Genomic DNA, 19,439 nt, shown 5'->3' with positions numbered 1-19,439 from the left:
TTATAAATATGAGAGAAGCCAACAGCCACAGAAACCAAGGAGCACAGGGGATTTTTTTTTCTAATTTATTTTTTGTGGTGTTGATTAAGTAAGAGTATTACTGAATATGTTGTCGCTTAAAGCTAATTGATTAGAAAAGCAGAAGAAAAAACAAGCACATGCCGCCGGTTTACGGGAATATTTCTCAGATTACGGGAATATTTCTTCGACAAACCGAGCACAAATAATGTGCGGTACCCCCAATCTCAGGAACAGTGGACACCCAAAACTGGTAGGGACAGACATCTAGACCTATATATAAAAGCGGTACAAAAGGAGATTCTTCAAGCTTTTGGGACACGAAAATCTGGGCCACCTAACCTCACAAAAGAAGAGCGTAACGCCTTAGGCTCACTTAGCAAACGAACCGACATTGTCATCAAGCCCGCCGACAAAGGTGGAGGCATAGTTATTTTAGACACAGATAACTACATTCAGGAGGGCAACCGCCAGCTCAACAACCCAAAATTCTATACTAAACTCCCATCAGACCCGACCGCTAAGCAAAAGAACATCGTAGAGCAAACTATAAAAAAACTAACAGATGAAGGTGAATTACCACCGCAAGTAGGTAAGGCGCTCACGCCAAGAAATTCCTCCGCGGGGCGCTTCTACATGCTTCCGAAAATACACAAACAGAATCATCCAGGGAGACCGATTGTTTCTGGTATTGGCACAATAACAGAACCGATCTCAGAGTATATCGATTCGCTCATCAAACATATACCTCCGAAGCATCCATCTTACATACGCGACACTAATCACTTCCTGAAAGAATTATCGAATGTCACCTTCCCTCAAGGCGCTTTCCTAGTTACCCTGGATGTGGTATCACTTTACACTAACATCCCACATGACGACGGAATTCAGGCAATGGTTGGATCATATAAAGAATAGAAAATTCTAGACACCCCTAGTCCAAGTGCCGTCGAGACACTTGCAAATTTGGTCCTTAAACTTAACACCTTTGAGTTCAACAACTCATATTATCTTCAAACTAGCGGTACAGCAATGGGCACAAAAATAGCTCCAAATTACGCCAACATATTTATGAACAAAATTGAATCTGACTTTCTGTCCTCTTATCCAACAAAACCAGCTTTTTACAAACGCTTTCTGGATGACATATTCATAGTTTGGACAGAAACCGAGGACGAACTCATCCATTTTATCGCCTCATTCAACAAAATCCATCCCAATATCTCTTTCACACACACCTACTCAACCAATAAAATTAACTTCCTGGATGTTCTGGTTCGAGTAGAAGGAAGTACATTAATCACTAGTGTCTATAAAAAACCCACAGACAGACAACAGTATCTTCATTTCAACAGCTGCCACCCACGCCACTGCAAAACTTCAATCCCATACTCACAGGCCATCAGATTCAAACGAATTTGCTCACGATCGGAAGATTTTCATGAAAATGCTAATCGCATGCGGGACACTCTAAAAAAACAACATTACCCGTCTTCTATAATCAACGATGCCATTAAAAAGGCAGAAGCAACTAATATTAATCATGTCATTAAGGAATCTCAGCCATCAGCACAGCGCTGTAATCTGATACTAACCTTCACAAATAATCTCCCGAATATTAACAACATCCTAAAAAAACACTTTAATATCATAGATTAGAGTGACCGTCTTTCAAATATTTTCACAACGGTCCCCCAAGTAACATATAGGAGACCAAAAAATCTGCAAAACCATGTTGTCCATTCGACAGTCAATAAACCGAGAGCTGTAGGTTGCACACCATGCAAAAAAAGCCGATGTCAAGTCTGCAAACACATGGAAACCACGGCACTGGCTAAGAGCACACATTCAAATTTCAAGCATTCTATCCGGGAAGACCTGAATTGCGATTCCAGCAACGTGGTTTACATGCTCGAGTGTGGCGACTGTCGAATGCAATACATAGGCCAAACAGACAATTCCTTCCGTTTCAGATTTAATAACCACCGCTCACATACCCAATCCCTCCCCAACCTCCCTCTTTCGAAACACCTCCGCGAGAAAAGTCACGAGTTTGACAAACTTAAAGTAACAATACTACAGAGTGGCTTCAAAAACACTCGTGAGCGCGAGCAACGAGAATCATATTTTATTTTTAAATTTAACACAGTGCAAAATGGCATTAATGAAACTTACGGCACCCTCACCTCTCTTCCGAGGTCAGGGGCCTACGAAATTAAACAAAGCAACACTGACTAAGTCGTCTGAGGTCATACCCCTTTCTGCATGCCACACCTGTGCCACACCTGTGCCGTTTCCCCCCCTGGTGTGCTCACCTTGTGGTCACGCTAATGCCGCACAATTTCTTTTTTTATTTATTTATTTATTTATTTTTTTCCTTTTTAATTTTACTATGTAAGCTCACATTTTTTTTCTTATATTTTTTTCTTTTTTTACATTCCTTCCAATACTTCCCCTGAACCAGGGGTGGGTGCACTATAGCTGGGTGCGAAGAAAAAGCACTACTTTAAAGGTTTTCTTTTACCTATTTCACTTTTTTTTTCGAGGTTTCTTCCTTGCTCTGTTCATTTTTTTTCTTTCTTCTCTTTTTTCTTTTTTCTCTTTTTTTTTCTGTTGTCTGCTCCCTCTGTTGGAGGGTCATATTTTATTTTTTTGCTCTCGCGGCTAGTAGAAGGAACAAGTTTTCGCATTTTTCTACGAAAGTTGTTGCACGGCCACGCACCTGTCAAGCACCTCCCAGCTGGACACGACTGTCAATAAGCAAGCCTGTGGTGCTTGACAAAGCAGAGGCCGCATCTGGACGTTGTATTTTCTGACTGAGTACCTGTTCCTCGCACTCTTTTTTTTTGGTGTATGTGTGTGTGGGTCGCACTGCCACTAATAATTTTTTATGCGTATTTTTTTGCTATGTGCTTTGTGTTTCCCACTTACCTGTTCTGTGCCCGCCCCTATAAAAGGGGATGCATTCACAATGTAAAATCACTCCTGAAGAAGATCGGTCTTCCGATCGAAACGTCGAGTTTAATAAATATGTTTCCTTTAACGAAGCGTATACTTCGCTATATATTCTTATAAGCAGTCTAGTACTTCACGCTTTCGCAACCTATTTTCTTCAATGGCTGCCATTAACGCTTCAAGGAAAGTTTTCTGGAAATTCCCACTCCACGCACCAACATGGGCCTTAATTACAACCATTTCGACGCTTCAAGCTTGTGCGCCCCGGCCTTCATTTCGCTACCCGGAGCCGGCATCAACGATGTGAGAAACCTGCTGGACTTGGTGCCTCCCATTGTCACCGGACTGATCCTTCATTTGGGTACGAACGACATCTACGGTTCAAGCACGGACACGGTCCTTCGCCACTATGAGGAGGCCCTAAAGTTTATCCGCAACGCACGGCCTAAAATCGAGGTGGTGTATGCCACATTAGTATTACCCCGGGCCCCTAACCGCCGACGAGGTTCCGGAAATAGGCGGACAGTGGAGAAATTCAATGAACGAGCCATTGAGTTCTAACTGTAGACTGGTCCAACTGTGCGCCAAAACACAAGACGTGTTCTACATCCACCACTCCCTGGAGGCCTTCCCCGCGACCAGAGTCCTAGCCGCTGACGGGGTGCACCCAAGTTTTGGAGGCGTTTCGGTGCTCGCCTGGAATATTTACAACCTTATCCTCACTGCCAGACCACACTGCTTGGTCCCATGGCAGGATCACCTCACTTCCTCAGAGAAGATCATCCCGTCCACCCGCATAGCTTCGAGCTATTCTGAGGTCTCAAGCAGAACAAATCATCACTCCAGTGGCCCTGCAGGGCCAGATTTCCCGACCATCGCTGAGGCAGATAATCTCATCAAGCAAAGACAGACACCTGGTTTGCAAGGCTTCCGTCAGAAGATTCCTCCGAAAAATTCCTCACGGAATCCGCCGCGAAGAGCTTCAGCTGACGCCAGGCCCCCGAGGGCAGCTTTGCTACCAACCCCAACACAGAGAGCCCCAGAGTGTACGGTGTCTTCGTTCAAAGCCGCCAAACCAAGCAGAGTTGCGGCGCGAGACCCCACACCCGAGAACCAGAGCTCAACAGCAAATGCCCCGTCCCCACTACCGGCACCCATTGTACAGGCCGAGGCGTCACCGGATGCCACACCAACGAGCCCCGGATCACGGATGGCCCCCACCTCAGCACTAACAACACCGGCTTCTGGATCCCGGCAAGCTTCCGTCATCATCCAGGACTTCGGGAATGACGCCACCACGCCGAAACAAAGGTATGACCTCAGACGACGCTGTGGCTCAGCCCAACGGCTAAAGTTTAAACAATACTGACGGGCCGACCAAGCTCACGCGCCCACCAGCTCTCCCTCTACTTGTGCCACACGCTCTCGGAATTTTTTAAAGCTAAGAAAAATTATTGAGAAACGAATCAAGCACCAGCTCCACGTAAAATCCCTTCAAATATACCTTAAATCAGAAACTGTGCCGAAAGGACTTTTTGTATCTTTAACCCCATCCATTAGCAACCTTTCGGAATCCCATCGCCTAGCATGGAGCACAGAACTACTTAAAGCATCCATAAACCTTTTAAAAATAACAATTGAGCACTTCAAAAAGACGTTGGCATCACTAACACTAGAGGAGAGGCGGGCGCGTCAAAGCATGATACTCTCAACATCCGAGGTAAATGAGCTTGAGGTCTTCAAGTCTAACAAAACTCAGCATATTTGGACGAAAAAACTTACTAAATTTTCCCGTGATGGCATCCTTGTCGAGGATTGTATAGAGCTCACAATGTCATTACAACTAGCAAGCCACATACCCACACCCGACAATTACAAGGAAACCGTAAACCAACATCCAACCACATTAGACCAAACACCCGAAGAGCCACACCTTCCGCAAAATATAATTAACCTGTCAAGCTCACAGCTCACCCCCGAGGAAAAGTCACTGCTGTCGCGTGGCCTTAAATTCTGCCCAAGCCATAGCAAGTATAACGAGTACAAGTTACTCCAGGATCTAGATAACTTTTCGCGAACTCTCAGATTACGGGAATATTTCTTCGACAAACCGAGCACAAATAATGTGCGGTACCCCCAATCTCAGGAACAGTGGACACCCAAAACTGGTAGGGACAGACATCTAGACCTATATATAAAAGCGGTACAAAAGGAGATTCTTCAAGCTTTTGGGACACGAAAATCTGGGCCACCTAACCTCACAAAAAAAGAGCGTAACACCTTAGGCTCACTTAGCAAACGAACCGACATTGTCATCAAGCCCGCCGACAAAGGTGGAGGCATAGTTATTTTAGACACAGATAACTACATTCAGGAGGGCAACCGCCAGCTCAACAACCCAAAATTCTATACTAAACTCCCATCAGACCCGACCGCTAAGCAAAAGAACATCGTAGAGCAAACTATAAAAAAACTAACAGATGAAGGTGAATTACCACCGCGAGTAGGTAAGGCGCTCACGCCAAGAAATTCCTCCGCGGGGCGCTTCTACATGCTTCCCAAAATACACAAACAGAATCATCCAGGGAGACCGATTCTTTCTGGTATTGGCACAATAACAGAACCGATCTCAGAGTATATCGATTCGCTCATCAAACATATACCTCCGAAGCATCCATCTTACATACGCGACACTAATCACTTCCTGAAAGAATTATCGAATGTCACCTTCCCTCAAGGCGCTTTCGTAGTTACCCTGGATGTGGTATCACTTTACACTAACATCCCACATGACGACGGAATTCAGGCATTGGTTGGATCATATAAAGAATACAAAATTCTAGACACCCCTAGTCCAAGTGCCGTCGAGACACTTGCAAATTTGGTCCTTAAACTTAACACCTTTGAGTTCAACAACTCATATTATCTTCAAACTAGCGGTACAGCAATGGGCACAAAAATGGCTCCAAATTACGCCAACATATTTATGAACAAAATTGAATCTGACTTTCTGTCCTCATATCCAACAAAACCAGCTTTTTACAAACGGTTTCTGGATGACATATTCATAGTTTGGACAGAAACCGAGGACGAACTCATCCATTTTACCGCCTCATTCAACAAAATCCATCCCAATATCTCTTTCACACACACACCTACTCAACCAATAAAATTAACTTCCTGGATGTTCTGGTTCGAGTAGAAGGAAGTACATTAATCACTAGTGTCTATAAAAAACCCACAGACAGACAACAGTATCTTCATTTCAACAGCTGCCACCCACGCCACTGCAAAACTTCAATCCCATACTCACAGGCCATCAGATTCAAACGAATTTGCTCACGATCGGAAGATTTTCATGAAAATGCTAATCGCATGCGGGACACTCTAAAAAAACAACATTACCCGTCTTCTATAATCAACGATGCCATTAAAAAGGCAGAAGCAACTAATATTAATCATGTCATTAAGGAATCTCAGCCATCAGCACAGCGCTGTAATCTGATACTAACCTTCACAAATAATCTCCCGAATATTAACAACATCCTAAAAAAACACTTTAATATCATAGAACAGAGTGACCGTCTTTCAAATATTTTCACAACGGTCCCCCAAGTAACATATAGGAGACCAAAAAATCTGCAAAACCATGTTGTCCATTCGACAGTCAATAAACCGAGAGCTGTAGGTTGCACACCATGCAAAAAAAGCCGATGTCAAGTCTGCAAACACATGGAAACCACGGCACTGGCTAAAAGCACCCATTCAAATTTCAAGCATTCTATCCGGGAAGACCTGAATTGCGATTCCAGCAACGTGTTTACATGCTCGAGTGTGGCGACTGTCGAATGCAATACATAGGCCAAACAGACAATTCCTTCCGTTTCAGATTTAATAACCACCGCTCACATACCCAATCCCTCCCCAACCTCCCTCTTTCGAAACACCTCCGCGAGAAAAGTCACGAGTTTGACAAACTTAAAGTAACAATACTACAGAGTGGCTTCAAAAACACTCGTGAGCGCGAGCAACGAGAATCATATTTTATTTTTAAATTTAACACAGTGCAAAATGGCATTAATGAAACTTACGGCACCCTCACCTCTCTTCCGAGGTCAGGGGCCTACGAAATTAAACAAAGCAACACTGACTAAGTCGTCTGAGGTCATACCCCTTTCTGCATGCCACACCTGTGCCACACCTGTGTCGTTTCCCCCCCGGGTGTGCTCACCTTGTGGTCACGCGAATGCCGCACAATTTCTTTTTTTATTTATTTATTTTTTTTTAAATTTTACTATGCAAGCTCACATTTTTTTTCTTATATTTTTTTCTTTTTTTACATTCCTTCCAATACTTCCCCTGAACCAGGGGTGGGTGCACTATAGCTGGGTGCGAAGAAAAAGCACTACTTTAAAGGTTTTCTTTTACCTATTTCACTTTTTTTTCGAGGTTTCTTCCTTGCTCTGTTCATTTTTTTTTCTTTCTTCTCTTTTTTCTTTTTTCTCTTTTTTTTCTGTTGTCTGCTCCCTCTGTTGGAGGGTCATATTTTATTTTTTTGCTCTCGCGGCCAGGAGAAGGAACAAGTTTTCGCATTTTTCTACGAAAGTTGTTGCACGGCCACGCACCTGTCAAGCACCTCCCAGCTGGACACGACTGTCAATAAGCAAGCCTGTGGTGCTTGACAAAGCAGAGGCCGCATCTGGACGTTGTATTTTCTGACTGAGTACCTGTTCCTCGCACTCTTTTTTTTTTTGGTGTATGTGTGTGTGGGTCGCACTGCCTCTAATAATTTTTTATGCGTATTTTTTTGCTACGTGCTTTGTGTTTCCCACTTACCTGTTCTGTGCCCTCCCCTATAAAAGGGGATGCATTCACAATGTAAAATCACTCCTGAAGAAGATCGGTCTTCCGATCGAACGTCGAGTTTAATAAATATGTTTTCTTTAACGAAGCGTATACTTCGCTATATATATATATATATATATATATATATATATAATGTCACGTGCTGCGCATGGGCTCTGAGAAACAAAGAAGACGTGCGGCGGCTGGAAGAAGAAGAGAAAGTCCAGTATCCTGCCGCCGGCACACCAGGCTCTTCTCGACCTGCCTTGTAAATAGTATTTGTAAATAGAACCTGTAACAATATATACGAAAGGAATACCATTCCCGAAACTGTTGGCAAAATAAACGTTAAAAGAACAGTCGCGTTTGTCGTAATACTGTACCTAAACTAGTAAACTGGGCCATTGGAACCCCTACTGAATACACACACACACAGATATATATATATAGAATATATAGAACAAATAGAACCGGTATCAAAAGGGCTAGGCACAGGCCGAAAGCAGAGAAGCAGAGTCCCAGCTGCGAGAGCACGCGTGTCCATCACTTCTTCGTCCTCTGGGCGCCGCCCAGGGACACCTGGCGGCAATATGTATATCCACATTCCGACGAAGAACTTACTCGAGTGATGATACGGTAAGTAAAAAGTTGAAATGCGCTTAAGAAACATTTATTATACCAACGGTTTCGTATGGCGGGCCGTCCTTGATCAAGGTAAAATGATCTCTTCCTGATCTCACCCTGATGAAGGATGGTCTACCGTTGGCATACACATATATATCTACAATCTGCACGCCATGTCAGGTGGCAACTCAATTATTAGTGCGAGGCTGCTCGGGAACACCAACTTGGGTGCCAACGCAATCAAAGCAACCCGAGACCCATCGATCGCAGCTCTTGCCATAGAAGGGCAGCGGCGCGTCGCTTCAGAGCTGCACTGCTGCGCAAGTAGGGGCATTAGGGCTCCCAGAGATCTATGAGTGCGAACTGGAGAAGAATGACCAATTCCACAGGTATGGACCCGTTGTCGCTATGCCAACAACCGCCATACGTGAACACTCCATCTGAACATCGTAACCGAAGTGAAAACCGGAACCCTAGAGCAAGTAATTTGCATTTGACCTAACTACGCAAATAGTTGATCAATTTTTTAGTAAATATCTTCATCTTCTTTTCGCTGGCCTGGAGATTGACTTTTCCAAAAGATGTTCAATGGGCTTCTTCCGTGCATGAGGTTGGTCTTTCAAGTTATATATAAGTGAGTGTAATGCAGTAACAGTTCATCAGCCAAACATTGTTAATAAGGCTTTTCTGATCAGCCAAAACGCAGCCAGTGAACCCATAGATAATGTAATGATGATGCCAACCGTATGTGAATAAGTATTGGTAGCACACAGTGAAAGCTATGCTCAGCACAAATTTCTCCGACAATGCAGGGCTGACTGTGAATGCTAATCGGTTCCTATCCGCGCATCATCATCATCATCCTGACTACGCCCACTGCAGGACAAAGGCCTCTCCCATGGCTCTCCATTAACCCTTTCCTTTCCCAGCTCTGACCACCGTATCACCGTAAACTTCTTAATCTCATCCAGCCACATAACTTTCTGCCGCCCAGTGCTACGTTTGCCTTCTCTTGAAATCCACTTCGTTACCCTTTAAGACCAGCGGTTATCTTGCCTTCGCATTTCATGCCTTGCCCAAGCCCACTTCTTCCTCTTGATCCGTGAGGAATGCGAGCGCAGACGAACAGGTTTTTCCGTCTGTGTTGTTTCTTCAAGAGCGCCGCGGCATCTTGGCAACCGACCACGTCGCTGGCTGCAGGGATTCTTTTGCGAGGGCTTCGTTGTTGAGTTGTATCCGACTGTGGCTGAGCCCACGCCTTTCGATAACAAGGTATTTCACAGCAGTTTGCTTGATTCAAAAATTACTGTGCAATGAAATCCTCATTTTGTTCTTACCACACGCAAGCAAGTCTTCTCGTTAAAAGTGTTCCTTCATTGTTATGAAGGATGAGGTAGTAAAGGGCTGATCTGAAACCTCCTTATTGCCTCCTTAAGAATACTGAGATTCTTAAACTTTGGTATGCACGACGCAAAAAGAAATTTCATCAACAAGGAATTCCGTACAAATGGTGGGCGCCACTAGTACATCCTCATAAGCGTTCCTTTTTCTTTGTAAGGCGAAGCCACTGTTTCAGATCAGTATGACAGGATTCACTGAATTTTCAATATTGTTATAATGTAGATTTCTAGAAACATCTACCAACAATGAGCCTCTAAAATACAATATCTGAAACATGGTTTTACAATGAAATTGCGATGTAGCTTACCGTAAATACCGCCGAGAAGCACGCTCATCCAAGTTATATTTGGTGCAAAGGACGATGTGACTAAACCTATCGAAGCCACGAGAGCGCCGATGAGAGCCATGTGGTACACTGGCATTTTCTGCTGAAGAACTGCCAGGATCAGGCCTGCGTAAAGAGAGGCCCGGTTCAAGTGCACAGCGCAACAGCCGTGAAAACCAAGCTTCACGGTTCAGTATTTTTAAGAACATATAGGCATCATGGGCCTTCAAGTAAATTGGCCCAGCATGCAGATCGTGCACTTTAGATTGTCTTTTCAGAAGCTAAAAAGCTTATCACAAGTTTGATGAGTAAAAATTCACGTTCAATGCTATGGGCGAACGGGCGAGTTGGTGATGCATTTTTTAAAGTGAGAACAGGAGGAAAACGTAGACGAAAGCAGAGCAGACGAAGAACAAGCACTCATCCTTTATATTCTCTGCTTCCGTCTATGTCTTTTGCGCTGTTCTTTCTTTAAAATTGAATCAACAGCCACCTCGGGCTCTTTATCAAGGAAACCGATATTATTTCAATTCGAAAGAATTCGACAACTGATTGCCACGAAAACCCTGCGTTGCCGAAAAAGTTGTGGCATTACAAAACAAAACTAACGATTTGGCAAAACGGTGTAGCGGCATCTAAGACGGGAAAATACAAAATTTTAACGAGTAAACAGTCAGTACTAGTAATTACAACTGCATTAATTACTAGAGAATCAAATAGATATAAGATATTTGTAAAATAATTAGAAGTAACTTGGTAGAGAGTTGAAATAGAATTTGACCAAAATACTGTAGCATTAGTATAGAATTGTAATAGAATTGACATCCTTTGGCATTACTCGTGCAAAAGTTCCTTAAGTGCTGCGGGAATTATTTCTTTTTCTGTGTGATTGGTAGAGCAGAGAGACACTGAAGAAACGGCATGAAGAAATTTTGCCCCCGTTCGGCGTGATAAATGAATGACATCAGCGGCAGGCAGAACCTCATCTTTGACGATGCATTTGCACAGGTAGCGCAGTGCCTAGATGTATGTCACTTTTGCCAGATGGCAGAGGCTAGGTACACGTCTACGACTGCGCGTCCACTCTCCATAGCCTGCACCCGTGTACCAAGGTTTCAATGTAGTTTCTCTGTTGCATCGCTTTCTGCGCCGTGACCGCGAGCCAGGCACAAGCGGAAATGCCACTGAAGGTAAAAGATCCCTTCTCAATGCCAACAGGGTTTGTTCCAGCCGAGGAGACTAGTACAGTCTCCTCGGGAGAGAGGTCACCATGCCGCCGAACAAAAGTGTGGGGTTCGTTACTTCATGCACGTTCACACTCCACGGAGAGGGAGTTCTCGGCCGTGTGAATACTAGTGCAGTTGTAAATTGAAGGCTGTGCTTTCTAGAGTACGGGACGCGTGAGCCGTGGTCTTACTCGGCGAGCGACGCACACCCATGCTGTACGATCATAGTGCTTCATCCTTGTGGGAAAAGAGCTATCAGACGCAATAAAATGTAGCGGCGCCGCTGAAAATGCAGTCATATGCCTTTAGGAACGCATCGCTAAGTAATCAGTAAACATTAAACCATGCTCAACAGCCTGAATGTTGAAAAAAATACAAAAATTACTGTGCCAAGACCAGAAGGCTGCGGCCGTAATGCGAGTTCGATGCGGTCCAAGAAACGAGACTGCACATGCGGCAGCCACACACGTCATGTGTCGCTTCTATCTTCGACTTGCTTGGGGTCTGCCATTGTCAGCCAATTGTCAAAGCCAGTACTCCGTAGTTCATAAATATCTCGGGGCTGGCGCAATCCACCGAGAGCGTGACCGCGTCCCGGAAGCGCTCCCGCCGGAATCCTGCCTGGGCCGCTCACGCGGTCTTGATCTAGAACCTCAGCACCACCACAATCATGCACTTGCCACTGCTGGTCATTGGGAGCAACGGTTCCATCATGTGCAAAATGCCTTTGAAATAGTTTGCATTTTTATTCCAATTGTGGAACGCGCGTCATTCCTCGCATAGCTGAAAAGGGGCGTAGAGCCTCACAAGCTTTTAGCACTTCGAACTATCGACGTGCCTTAAAAATTTTTAGCTTTCTGGACCAGCGTACTTTACATCACATTACTCCGTTAACAAGGAAAGCTGCTAAGTCTCGTAGACAATTTTTGACGCGAAAAGGTTCACTAGGCTCGTCAACACCGCGCTTCGCGTGAGCCACCCTTGGGCGCCGCCGCGGCGCTCCCTTCCTCCTCCTCGCCACACCCCCTGTTCTCCTCCTCGCCACCGGTTTACCCTTCGCCGCTGCCGAGCGGTCTCAGCCGCCGTCCCAAGAGAAGGTTCGTTCCCAAGGTGTTGCGATAACGCGTCGGCTGCGGCCGTAGAAGAGGCGCAGACCTTCGCCATGGAAGGTGGAAAGAAGACCCAGTAGAGGTAGCGAGGGAGTTGGCTCAAAAGCAGCGAGCATATGAAAAGTGCAAGGCTAGACAAGCGGCTGAAAATTTAGAAGCACGACAGGCATGCCTTGCTAAACGGCGGCAAAACGACGCTGAATTGCGGCGTTTGGCTGCGTCAGCTGAGAGTGTCCAGGTGAACAAAGACTGTACTTCGGGAGACGTCGAACGGTTTCGAAGAAAGAATGAAAACGCCAGAGCTAAACGAGCAGCTGTTCCACCTTTCGCCGTAGCCGTGAGCAGTGCTGATTTGAAAGCAGAGGTACATAAGGCGTGCTTGCCCATAGAACAGGCGCAGACACTCGCCATGGAAGCAGAAGAAGCAACAGTCGGACGGCGCAGAAACACCGCTCCAGAACTGGTAGCTTGGAAGTTGGCTGAAAAGCAGCGACAGCTTTTCGCTTCGAGATATCCAGGCTTAACCTTAGCTAAGCCACAACTAATTTTTTCTTTGCAATTGGTATAAATTTATGCGCGATTTGTTTTTAAGAGTGATCAGCGGTAATTACTCTTCAGTATTGCTTTTCTAATTTATGAACTTGAAATCTTTAACAACAGTCGCTTTCATTTCTGTCGACCCCTTTATTCCTTCCTTTTCAGGATAATAGTTCTTTAATGGCCTGAACCGCATCCTGAACGACGAGCTCATACAATAGCTCGTATAATATCTCAAAAAACACTAAGAGGCGGAGACAGTGCCCGAGGATTGGAAACACGCTGAAGTAATAACGATACCTCAACCGGGAAACAAGCTCCATAACGAAAACCTCAGGCGCACCTAACTGACCCCATGCCTCGCAGAGGTATGTGAGCGTGTAGCGAGGCTGTGACTACATAATTACATGCAAGACAACGACCTTGTAGCCCACACCATGTTTGGCTTCAGAGCATAAGTCTCTACGCCTGACGTCATCTTCGAGGTATAATTAAAATACTCCTAAACGTACCTTAGACGAAGAAAACGCAACACTGGCCGTAGATAGGAAGGGCACCTTCGATAACGTCAGCCACGAAGCGATCCTTGAGGGTCTAGACTACCGGGACGGCGGACGCCGAGTTCACGGCTACGTAAAAGCTATTCTGCCAGATAGAACGGCCACCATCGGCATAGCAAACCTTCGATCTCGGTAGTTTCGTGCGCCAAGCAAAGGGACACCCTACGGGTCAGTCATTTAACTAATTGTCTTTAACGTGCGATGATAGCTCTCGCCACAAAACTAGAGACAATCGAAGGCATCGGGCATGCCACGTATACTGGCATCACAATTTGGACAAACACAGGTCCCGTCGGGGAGAAGGAAGTAAAGCTACACGAAGCAGCCTTCTGCATCAAAAAACACGCCAGGGGAAGAGGACTCGTGTTCTCATTCGAAAAATCAGAACTGCTATCAATCTCTAAATGCAAGCAAAACCGGATAATCCGAGCTAGTGAGGACCTGCGCCTCAAGGGCTACCTGGAAGGAGCGCTCATACCAGAAATGTCAATGATAAAAATCTTGACCATGGGGCTTCAGTCCAACCAACAGAGCACCCACACTTTCACCCTGCTTAAAGCAACAACTTTACAAGTCACGTGCATGATCACCCGCATACCCAGCAGGCGGCATGCAATGCACTAGAAGACATGTTAAAGCTCGTCAGAATCCTAGTGGTCCGCCGAGTGACGCACAAGTATACCCTATTAGGGCTTTAACAAGAGTGAAATCGCAAGAACACCAGCCACTGCAAAGGAGAACGGGCAGAGCGCCCTTACAGAGACTCGGATACGGCGAGCGGATGCGAGAAATGACGAGGACGGAAAAGATCTCCGACGTGTATCGCGATACGCTCAAGGTAGCGCCGATACCAAGGAATATGGACCCCAACCTCTGACAAGCCAGAAGAAAAGGGTGGACGGAATTCATCCGACAATCATACGCCTCCTGCCACACGACCTTGTACGTAGACGCGGCCAGGTACATCAGAGGGGAGGAAGAGAAATCAAAAACGCTGGTTCTATGCTGGCAGGCACGTCGCTCCTTGAGCGCGTTCATGCGAGACTCGACTGCATCCGAGACCCAGAAAGTAGCGGTTGCTCTTCCGGTGGTGAAGGGCTATAGATCCGGGCAATCGCTAATAATACTTACAGACTCTCAAACAACCTGCCGAATTTCAGGAATGGAAGAATAGACCGCTTTCTTCTCCATATGCTCCTCGAAGCGCGTGACAGTATTAAAGAGCGCAAGAGGAAAAACGGCATGAAACCGAGCAGACACAAAATCGTATGGGTGACAGGACACACGGCAGTGGTAGAAAACCAAGCGGCCAACAGGACAGCACGAGGATAAATGCTACTTTGCGAGCATCCGATGTCTAAAAACTAGCCGTGGCGTAACTACCGTAGAACCTGGTTAGAAAGCGAAAGCTCTAGTGCATCCTGCGACTAGCGGCTTGGCGTTTGTAACGTTGAGTGCATTCCGTTCAGCTGTGAGCACCCTGACCTCGCCGAAACGACTGCGTCTTCATTACCATTCATGTCGCCGCAGTCTGGCGAGAGCAGCCTCGGTAGATGGCTTTTTAACGCGCCGATTGACGACATGCTAACTCACATGAGTTAGTGCCTTATACCGTGTACGAAGTCACCCGTTTACCAATTATTGTTCTTAAATGTCGCTAAATTCGTTTTCAAGGTCAAGCTGAGGGCCAGGTCACCTGTTTTGCACTTCTAGTTGCCCTTTGTCTACCAACACACATGTCAACTGAATAAATACTATGAATAAATTTGTATAATTAGTGTCATTTAATTAGCCGAAACTTCCTCTTTGATGCAATAGTGTGGACATTAGTATGTTTATTACGAATTATGCTCATTACCATGCTATCACATCATCATGGTTAACCACATTAAGAGGTACACTCCTATATACAATGTTAGTCTAGCGATCCAGTAGAGCTACGCCGCTCCGAAGCGCCGAGCTCGGCGCAGCGACCACCTTTTCTAGACAACTACACACAGACCCGGGTGGCGAATGTCGGTTTCAAGATTTCGGTTCTTGCAGCCTGGACACGCGGGGCGGGGATATACACCTTCGAATTGCGGCCACTTTCGTGTAACAGCTATAGTTAGGGCAACCCCGTCCCGGATCGTCCGAAGCGCTACCACCTATACACGCGTTAGACCATGGGGGAGGGTTAGCGCACACGGAGGGATTAGAGCACGTGTGCGGCGCTGGAGGTGTTCCTTTTTTTATAAAAGGAGGGTGGCCTCATCTAGAGTGAGGACTCGAGGCGTAGTTGGGGTGACAAGGCGGGTCGCAGAATCTGCACGACTTTGCGAGCTCAGCAGGTCTCGTGGGAAACGCTCAATTTGGATTGGGTGCGGGATGCTTACTGCGAGACGATGGATGTCCTGGCAAATGCCTGGGGTGCGACCGCCGCGTCGTAGTAGGCGTATGACGTGAAGGGCGTCGGTGCGGATGACAATGCGAGCCGTACGTACTAGGGAACGGCGGCCACAGAGCAAAGTGCCTCTTTAACGGCACGCATCTCCGCACAGATGGAGTAAGGAAAGCGAAACCTGGACATACTGTTCAGGGCGGGCTTTCTAGGGCAGTAAATTGCAGTAGTGGTTTCGCAAGCCTGGATGCCTGCGTCAACATATAAAACGATGGAGCCATGCGGCAGATGGACGTCTTGTGTAATTCGTTCGCGAAACGACGCCGCCGCGAGGATAGATGATGGCCAGCGTAGATCAGTTGGTTTGTTATCGCTTAGCTGCACAAAAAGCCAGGGAGGGAGAACTGGCGGAGGCTACTATAGAATAGAGTGCAAGGAAGCGTACGCCCTGAGTGCACGCGTTGCGTGTGTAAGGTTAGACTTAAGGCGGCGAGCATCACATCTTTGCTGCGACAGCTCATCTAGGGTATTCAGCTGCGCATGTTCTTGGAGCGCCACGATCGGGTTGATGCGGGGAAGGCAAGTGATGACTCTTATTGCCTCTCGGTTAACCGCTTCAAGGCGATCCCACTGAGCCCTCGACAAATGCTGGAATTGGGCTTGGTAAACAAGGAGCGGTTGCACAACCGCCCGCACCAACTGCCTTGCAACATAAGAGCGGGCGCCCCCTATTTTAGGAGCAATGCCTCTAATCAGACATAACGCCTGAATCGCTTACTTTTTAGCTTGAGAAAGCCAAGCAGTCCCTGTTCCTGACTCGTGTATTGTCAGGCCCAATATTTTGACGGTCGAACTTTCTTGAAATGGAGTTCCGGATAGATGGAGACGAATTGGTGTCGCAGCGAGTTTACGGAGTTCGCAGCGGTTGGCAACTTACTCATAAGTAGTTTGAGCACTGATAGCTGAAGCTCAATTAAAGAATCATAAGTTGACGTAACATCTAGGGCTGATATCTAATATCTAGAGCGGAGGCTTTAGTCAAGAGGTCGTGGTGGGTGCTCGACTCAGTGATGTCATCAGCGTACAATAAAAACTTAATATCAGTCACATCATGTAAGCGCCAAGCAAGGAGGATAAATGTAATATTAAATAATGCGGGCGATAATACTGATCCCTGGGGTACGCCGCGAAGAGGCACAAAGGATCCGACGGCCTCACCATTGAGGCGTATGGCAAATTGCGGCCTTCTAGATGGGATTTTACAAAATTGCGCACTCTAACGGGGAAATGCAGCGTGTCAAGCGATTCCAGGATAGCAGCATGACTGATATTGTCGTACGCCTTTTCACCGTCCATGGCCAGTACGGTACGTACATTGTGGCTGCGAGTTGATGCTAGAACTTATGATGGCAAGACAGCCAATCCATCTTCTGTACCTATGGACGTCCGAAAGCCGATTTGGGCAGGGTGATAGACACCATGGCGCTCAAGCCACCACGACCGGCGTGTGGCAAGCATTTTTTCGGTAAGCTTGCACAAGGTGGGCGTAAGCGAAATAGGCCGGAAGTTAACAAGGATGGTCGGCGGCTTTCCCAGCTTTGGGATGGGGATCACAATAGCCGATTTCCAAGTTTCTGGTACGACGCCTTTTCTCCATACCTCGTTGATGGTGAGGAGGAGTATATGGAGTAGAGCGGAACTCAAGTTCTTGTACACCTTGTGAGGAATGGATTCAGGACCGGGTGCAGTCTTCCGACGGGCCTCATCTGTTGCTGCAAGCAACTCGGGCATGGAAAATGGGCTTGCGATTCCCTCGGCGTTGGCTGTAGATGGTAGCCTTTCTTCCTTTCTTTCTTTCTTCCTTTCTTTCTTTATTTCATTCTTTCCTTCTTTATTCTTTTCTTTCTTTCTCTCTTTCTCTCTCTCTTTCTTCCTTTCCTTCTTTCTTTCTTTCTCTCTCTCTTTCTTCCTTTCTTTCTTGCTTTCCTTCTTTCTTCCTTTCCTTCTTTCTTTCTTTATTTCAAATTGCACATGTAATTACATAAAGACACTCAAGGATTCTTAGCCAGAGGCTATTCGTGGATCCCAAAATGAATACAAATAAGTCTACTGACGATTCAGGAGAAAAAATAACATACATACTTGTCGGTGTGAAATGAAAAATTTCAATGCAAAATACAATACAAGATACAATACAAAATACAATACAAAATACAATACAAAATACAGACTGAAACACTATCGTATGACATACATATAACCAAAGAAAAAAATTGGAGGCTTATCAAGGTTAAGCCCAGTGGATGCGAAGCATGTCCTTAGCGTTTGGAGGCATCTTGACCGCATACACGCCCGGCGCAAAGACGCTGGCGCGGTTGCGGGCACAGAGACTGACGCGACGGCGGGCGCGCGCCGCCTCATCCCTGGCGTGACGTCATATATCACGTGATGCAGCGATGGTGGCGCCGCCGCCGCGTCGCGCGCGACGGCGCGAACCGAAGGGTGGAGGCCTCCGCCGGGCGACGCCCGACGGCGCGATATGAGGCCCCATCTGCAGCCGGTGTGACGTCATCACGTGACGTCATTTCACGTGGCCTACTTGAAGGTCACTTCAAGGTCAATGGTGGCCACCGCCGGGCCTCGCGCGAAGGCCCGAAACCTACGTTAAAATGCTTCGCATAAAATAAATGTCTCTACATTCAGACTGTCACGTTCAATAGATTAGTAGTATTATGCCACGCCACGGACGCATATAGTGTCGCTTCACTGAGACGCTTCTGTGTGGAGAAAAAATTTCTTCAAGGCTCTAAATGAATTAGGAGAAGATATGACTGAGCATGGGATAGCATTCCAAATTTTGACACCACAAAAACGGATACATCGATGACCATAATGATTGTTAGATATTGGAAGCAATGAGCGGCGGAGCGAGAACTGGTCGAAGGAGCCTTGTATGAAACTGAAGGAAAGGTGCTAGGGTTGCAGATAACATTGTTTACAAAAATGGCTAAACGATAGTCTCTTAGGTTAGTTAGTGGCATAATGCTATTTTGTTTAAATAAAGGCTGCGGCATATGCTGGAATGCCAGCCAAGGAGGCTCCTGTGATCATTGGAGGCAATTTGTCATACTTGGGGAAAAACTTCCGCGCTGCTTCTCTTGCGAAGTCATCCGGAGCTAAGTTAGCAGCGAAGCATGCTGTGGCCGCTGCGTCAGAACGACGGGGACCATGTTCTATAGCGCAAAATGTTCGCCATAGAGAACCATTCTATGACTTTGTCGAGAGGTGTTCACACCACGCATGCTACTGCCTTCGCGACAGATCACGTTCATATCTGCGGGCCTTGGCAGTAAGGTAATTTAGCCTTGTGCGTGCTTGCGCAGTAGTCGAGTCTCTGGAAGTTGCCATCTCCGCTTGTCGGCGAGCAGTCCACAAGTTAAGCAGACCCACATCCGGCGC

At 46.3% G+C, this 19,439-nt stretch overlaps 1 pseudogene; it reads right to left on the bottom strand.

Annotated features, from left to right (window-relative positions):
* The window catches only part of LOC149362771 (monocarboxylate transporter 14-like), a 29,510-nt pseudogene that overhangs the window by 8,588 nt on the left and 1,483 nt on the right, over positions 1–19,439 (bottom strand).

This window comes from Amblyomma mixtum, chromosome 2, assembly GCF_055824585.1.
Source record: "Amblyomma mixtum isolate Tamu chromosome 2, ASM5582458v1, whole genome shotgun sequence".
Taxonomy (NCBI): domain Eukaryota; kingdom Metazoa; phylum Arthropoda; class Arachnida; order Ixodida; family Ixodidae; genus Amblyomma; species Amblyomma mixtum.
The sequence above is the reverse complement of the archived record's forward strand: the minus strand, read 5'-3'. Positions and strand labels throughout refer to the sequence as shown.